Below are 7,500 nucleotides of genomic sequence, written 5' to 3' on the forward strand. Positions count from 1 at the left end.
GGGGGGGTCCGAAAACCCTAGAACCCACCCACCCACCCCTCGTTGTGGGGGTCAGGGGGCGAAGCCCCCTGAAGCTGACGGGTAGGTCATATTCTGAGATAGGAAAATGGTCGCTCCTTGCATGAAACGGCATAAAATAAGCAATAATAAAAAATAAAAAAATAAGTAAGGTACATGTTTAGGCTAGGGGGGGGGGGGGGGGTTGCGCAACCCCCATAACCCCCCCGGTAGTCCGGCCCTGATAAGGGTTTATTCGACTGTCTCTTGCCATGTGTCAGTGTGTTTGTGTGTGTGTGTATGTGTGTGTGTGTGTGTGTGTGTGTGTGTGTGTGTATGTGTGTACAAACATATCAGCAAAGTTTATTCAAGATACAGGGATAAAGAGTATACAGAAATACAATATTTATCTCCTGAAAATCAGTGGACACATAATACACCTCGTATGCCATGCATAGTTAACAATGCTCTCATTGACAGACTGTGGCCGCTACACTTCAAGTACGTACGTGTCTATTTTAACATACACAGTTTTATACAAATACAGCAACAACAACAGCAAAACACACACACACACACACACACACACACACACACACACACACATTCTCATTCACACACACACACACATACATACATACATACATACACACACACACATACACACACACACACACACACACACACACACAACACACACGTACACGCGCACACACACACACACACACACGTACTCGCGCACACACACACACACACACACACACACACACACACACACACACACGCACCGTGAGAGAGACAGGGATGCTTTTAATGTTTTAAACAACAAAGAAGTAAAATGATGTCCTTTTTTATTCCCTTTTATGTCAACCACATTCGCATTTCACACAAAAAGCAAATACATTTCCCACGTTCATTTCAAAGCACGCACAGCAACAACGTACAACCCTTTTTACATTTAGTCAAGTTTTTTTTTTTATCTGACAACAAATAAGTGTAACACAAATATCATGTTTCAGCTTCATCCACTCTCTGTCAATACGTGTAACAGACTCTCGTTTCGCATTAATTTTTGTACGACAAAATAACAGAATGGCACACACTGAATTGTTTTCATTGTGTTGAAGAACACGATAGAGAAGGGCATCATTTTGTGAGTTAGTTGTTTTTTTAAGTCACATATCTGTTCCATTGCTATTCAGCCCCAGCAGAGCAGTAACAACAACAACAACAACAACAACAACAAAAACAACAACAACAATAACCACAACAACAACAATAACTTGTGACATTTTGTCAAAACCATATCTCTTGTGTTAACGAATCATCTTCATATACGTTTGCATACTAATGTAAATAACTAAGATGAGCTTGTAAACACAGTTTCTGCAAACTATATGCAAAAAGGGGAGGGGGGGGGGACAACAATATCATCAAACAAATCCTCACAAAAGCAGCATGCTGTTACAGTAAAAACACATTTAGATCACATGTGGCAAACCAGCGCAACCTTATAAATATAATCAAATTTGACATTCTCTGCAAAACCAAATACATGTACCAGAAACGCACACAACCGGCAACCGAAAATGTGAAACCAAAACCACAGGCTTAATTAATAAGACATTGGGCAGGGGAGTGGGGGTGGGGGCTGATGATGAAGTCTAGCCCTTGCCTAATACTAATATTATTATCAATACGCAAGAGCTACAGCTCATGTCCAACCCCACCCCCATATTTTGTTTAACACAAGAACTAGAGCTCATCGAGTTCCCACCAACCTTCCACCACCCTCCTCACCTCGCTCCCCTCACCCAAATTGTTATTGCGCACGAGCTGGATCTCATCCCCACCAACCACCGACAACCCCCCCCCCCCCCCCCCTCACCCTCCCAGTGTCCTGTGCCTTCTGTCCAAAACCAAGCAAAGAAGGAGTATCAAAGCACTCGCGTTAATATTGTAACACCCAGAATGATCACCCTATATCACAGGAAAAAGGATTGAGTGATTGATTTGTTGGTTGATTTATTGAATGATTGATTGACTCAAAGAAATTTCTTTGATTGGATAACGTGAAATGTTATAGCATTGTATGGTATTGCAGTGTAAATGTACTGCACTGTATTGTATCCCCAACTGAATCCAAAAATATAGAGTTATCTCATGTTAACTCAGAACATGTGCTCAAAATTTAAAAAAACAAAAAAACAAGCGGAGGCCACCGCGACCCGTCTCACTCTTCAGGTTTAGGCTAGCCAAGCCTCATTAGTCTCAGTGTGATGAATTTTCCCGGGTTATCAGTATTGATCTTTTAGTTTCAGGCCGACAGATTGACTCAATGTTTAGATATCGCTTCATGCGACTTATTTATTTTTATTTTTTTATTTTCTATTTATATGAAAGCGGCTTCGCATGGATCCAATCTCTCGACTTGAAAGAAGTTTCTTTTCAGATGCTTTCAAGTGTGACTCAAGTTGATGTTTGTGTGTGTGTGTGTGTGTGTGTGTGTGTGTGTGTGTGTGTGTGTGTGTGTGTGTGTGTGTGTGTGTGTGTGTGTGTGTGTGTGTGTGTGTGTGTGTGTGTGTGTGTGTGTGTGTGTGTGTGTGTGTGTGTGTGTGTGTGTGTGTGTGTGTGTGTGTGTGTGTGTGTGTGTGTGTGTGTGTGTGTGTGTGTGTGTGTGTGTGTGTGTGTGTGTGTGTGTGTGTGTGTGTGTGTGTGTGTGTGTGTGTGTGTGTGTGTGTGTGTGTGTGTGTGTGTGTGTGTGTGTGTGTGTGTGTGTGTGTGTGTGTGTGTGTGTGTGTGTGTGTGTGTGTGTGTGTGTGTGTGTGTGTGTGTGTGTGTGTGTGTGTGTGTGTGTGTGTGTGTGTGTGTGTGTGTGTGTGTGTGTGTGTGTGTGTGTGTGTGTGTGTGTGTGTGTGTGTGTGTGTGTGTGTGTGTGTGTGTGTGTGTGTGTGTGTGTGTGTGTGTGTGTGTGTGTGTGTGTGTGTGTGTGTGTGTGTGTGTGTGTGTGTGTGTGTGTGTGTGTGTGTGTGTGTGTGTGTGTGTGTGTGCTTTGATCCTTTCGTGCGCCGTACAACAAGGACTACAGAAGTTCTTCACCCCTCAGTCCAGGCCAGAAATGTTTTCCCATAAGATATAACATCAAATTGATGGCTGCGCCTGCAACCACCTTATGTATACATTGTAAAGAATGAACTAATTTAGCGTTCAGGCTGTGGACTCTCTCTCTCTCTCTCTCTCTCTCTCTCTCTCTCTCTCTCTCATTTGGACGAATCTTCGTTTGCGAGCCGCCAGGTTCCACCTTGCGTCAAATCATGCAGTCCGCACCGAATATGCACACCAGCGCTCATTGGTCTAAAACATATGTAAATATTGTATTATTAACCAATTATATTATATTATATTATATTAACCAATGAGTGGTGGTATGTTTCCAGTGTGTGCGCGAGGAAGCGCTACTGTCGAAAGCCGCTAGCGCAGTGTCGATCTCGGCAGGCGCGTAAGTAGGCTGCAGAGACAGATCTAGATCAAGTGTCTCCCACTCTTGCACCGTGTCACCTATGCTCACTGTGTGTGTGTATGTGTGACGGAGTGAATGAGTTTGGGTTGCTGTTTGTCGATTTCTTACGGGAGCCTTGAAGGCTTCGCCTCTTGTCTATTTCTTGTTCAGTTTTGCCTCTGTTGTGCCTCCGTTCTTCGTCAGTGTGCGAATGGTTGGGTTCGTACATGTATCTGGTCATAGACCATTTATCCAATCAAACACCACAGGAAGCTAACAGCAGGCGCCAGGCTTTTGTAGAAAACAAAAACAAGAACGCTGAAGCGTTATTAACTATTAAGTCATCTGAATGTGAGGAGCCAGAATGTTATGCCGCATTAATATTGCAGATTAAAGTAAGGAAACCTTATGGATTTCGCGGAAAATTGCGGTTTTTTGTTGTTGTTGCACTGCACACTTGAATACAAATATACAGATTTGCACAAAACTTGTTCGGTCTATACCTGAATTATTCAGGAATGCACGGTGCTGACGGGCGCAGTGGCGTGGTGGTACGACGTCGGCCTCCTAATCGGGAGGTCGTGAGTTCGAATCCCGGTCGCTGCCGCCTGGTGGGCTAAGAGTGGAGATTTTTCCGATCTCCCAGGTCAACTTCAGTGCAGACCTGCTAGTGACTTAACCCCCTTCGTGTGTACACGCAAGCACAAGACCAAGATCTCTCTCTCTCTCTCTCTCTCTCTCTCTCTCTCTCTCTCTCTCTCTCTCTCTCTCTCTCTCTCTCTCTCTCTGTGTGTCGGTATGCATACTGCGGATCGAGTGTCCTACCGTCACATACACTAAGTCCCTGATACGACTTGCCGCGTGGAACACATTGTATATTGCTTTGTGAATCCATGAAGCTGTTTGGACCCATTGACGAATACCTCTCTGTACAAAGTTAGAGTGTAGTGCACAAATAAAAGTAAGAATAGTTAAATGTACCGTCCTCCTCGCAAAAAACGATCATGTGCATCACTATATATAGATCCTCCAAGGCTAATGCGTGGGACTCGATATGAGCATGCTCCCACGTTGACACTCAAAAACAATCTACACACTAGATAGAAGTCTCCCACTTTTTGACACGCTTATTGGCATGGTAGGCTTATAGTCAGTTATGAAATTAATACAGGAAAAAATATCCCACTCTTCATAGAAAGCAGCGAGGCTAAAGATGTTTGTTTGGTAGGTGTCAAATTAAAAGAATGTCCTTACCACTCGTAACAGCCTGCACGGGTATATGGTGGTGTACTTGATCGCTTAAACGAGATAGGGAGTTCCTACATTTTAATGATTCAGGTGAGACTTGTGTAATAAACGTATCACAACACATAAGGCCCCAAAAAAATAGGTCTGTTTACGGTAACATAGGCCCAAAAAACAGGGTCGGTAGGTCGGGATTTTTTTTTAAATTTTTTTTTTCTCCAAAAAACCATATTTTTACGTTATTTTGCAAAAAAAAACAAAATGTTTTTGTTTTTGTTTTTTTTCCCCAAATGCCAAAAAAAGTCTAGGGTCGCGCGAAAAAAATAGGGTCGGTCGGGTTACCGTAAATAGACTTTTTTTTTTGGTTGCCTAAAGAGTCTCATCTTTGATGCCCCAGGGCCGCGATACCATTGTTCAGCCCATGAGAACCCTCAAGCAGACCTACAATGATTGCAGGGTTGCATTTCACAGAGGCATTATACAAGATCCTGTCAATGACCCTGGTCCCTTTTTTGTGGCTTGTGGGGCAAGACTTGTACGAAACATAATTAAGATTGCGAGGAGAACGACCGACTACTGAGTACGGAACCGATACAAAAATGACATCATTATCCTCGTCTCAGACTGCAGGTATAACATTCGTGGTAAAACCCCAGGAACGGGGGGCGCCCCATACATGTACGATGGACGAACTGGTATCACAGAAATGGAAGCTACACGGGCAGTCGGACACGAGAAATATGACATCACGAATATCACGGTTCCGTACTCGGTAACCGGTCGTTTTCCTCGCAACCTCTTCACTGTCATGGTCAAGCGCGTGCGTAGGAAGATACTCAGAGGAGATTTGGGCAGCTTTCTCTAAATTGTTCACAGCTTTTTGCCTCCTTATGGCTGTGTCAAATAGTCAGCCCAGTAGAGACGATACATTTGGCTGCATGTCGTCAGCTGGCCCACAGAGCCTGGTGTAGAGGGGGGTGACCTGTGTTAAGAAATCCCAACGCTTTACATCGCAGAGGGTGCAGACTTGTAGAATATGTTCTCGAAAACGAGGAATGGCCGACGGATACTGTGGCTGCATGTGCAAACAAAACTATGGCCAGACAATAGCGGGCCCTTCCGTTTCCTACACTACTGACAGTCATCATGCGCACGTGCACATTTGTTTTTCACCCAAACTCGATTTATACACATATGTTGGTTTATCCATGGAATGTTCTTTATAATAAGCATCAACAACAATGGGAAAGCCGTGTCTTGCTGTTGTCGTTGGGCTTTCCCGCGTTGCAACACAAGCGGGGCCACTTGGCACAGCGAAAATGACTTTCATCCGTCAAATGGGAACGTTATTGGTACAATACCATACAGGTAGCCGTATTCCTTCTTCGGAGGAGAAATCCTTATCTTAGCTTTATCTTGGTGTTCTGTTGTTGATGGAGATGATCGTCTACCAAAGGTCCTTCATGACTTACCCCAGAAAGGAAGTTGGAGATTTGAGACCAACGTCCCTGCTCATGATGTGTTGTGCAGTTCTGCGCAGCTTACACTTCGTCTTTTGGGTCTTAGGTCACTCATTTTTGCATCCACTTTCAACACACTTTTCACTCTTGGGAACATCGCTCAGATCGAGTCTTAATTCAATGATGTGTCCTGGCAAATATAATAAAGCAGTTAAAGGAAGGCACTGCGCTGGTCGTATAGGTCAACAGTGCGGGCTAGCTTGAAGCGCACAAAAGTTTCCTCAGTTTTTTGTTTCCTAATAATACAGCAATGTTGAGGCGTTACAATCGTTCTCTTTGACGCAGGAGTGGAAGGCCGTTTGTGAAGTGTAAACTCGATTCAATGCGTTTTTCTGTTGAAAACACACAGTCCGGAGCTCGTTATTCACTATGTCTGATGCCTGCGCTTGTCTCCACTAGTTATTCCAAAACGAGCTATATTTAGCTCAGATTGCCTCACCGTCAAGGAACACAACTCTTCAACATTTTATATCAACCCAACCGAACATGGTCTATGATATAGTAACCATCATAAATGCTGCTAACAGCCGGCTTGAGCAATCCCTGCAATCATGATCACAGTCAAATAACCATACGAAAATATTGCTAACTGTTAGCTTGAACAATCACAGCAATCATGATTCCATTCAAATAACCATGAGTAATATTGCTTACTGTTAGCTTGAACAATCACAGCAATCATGATTCCATTCAAATAACCATGAGTAATATTGCTTACTGTTAGCTTGAACAATCACAGCAATCATGATTCCATTCAAATAACCATGAGTAATATTGCTTACTGTTAGCTTGAACAATCACAGCAATCATGATTCCATTCAAATAACCATGAGTAATATTGCTTACTGTTAGCTTGAACAATCACAGCAATCATGATTCCATTCAAATAACCATGAGTAATATTGCTTACTGTTAGCTTGAACAATCACAGCAATCATGATTCCATTCAAATAACCATGAGTAATATTACTTACTGTTAGCTTGAACAATCACAGCAATCATGATTCCATTCAAATAACCATTAGTAATATTGCTTACTGTTAGCTTGAACAATCACAGCAATCATGATTCCATTCAAATAACCATTAGTAATATTACTTACTGTTAGCTTGAACAATCACAGCAATCATGATTCCATTCAAATAACCATTAGTAATATTGCTTACTGTTAGCTTGAACAATCACAGCAATCATGATTCCATTCAAATAACCATTAGTAATATTGCTTACTGTTAGCTT

At 42.8% G+C, this 7,500-nt stretch overlaps 1 protein-coding gene across 1 annotated transcript in view; it reads right to left on the bottom strand.

Annotated features, from left to right (window-relative positions):
* Positions 1–2,945: 2,945 nt before the first annotated feature.
* The window catches only part of LOC138982974 (glycoprotein-N-acetylgalactosamine 3-beta-galactosyltransferase 1-like), a 76,113-nt gene continuing 71,558 nt past the window's right edge, over positions 2,946–7,500 (bottom strand). The window contains exon 5 of the mRNA XM_070356365.1: positions 2,946–7,500. This exon is cut by the window's right edge and continues 216 nt beyond it. The gene's annotated coding sequence lies outside the window, so the exon portion shown is untranslated.

Source organism: Littorina saxatilis, linkage group LG12, assembly GCF_037325665.1.
Source record: "Littorina saxatilis isolate snail1 linkage group LG12, US_GU_Lsax_2.0, whole genome shotgun sequence".
In the NCBI taxonomy this organism is placed as follows: Eukaryota; Metazoa; Mollusca; class Gastropoda; order Littorinimorpha; family Littorinidae; genus Littorina; species Littorina saxatilis.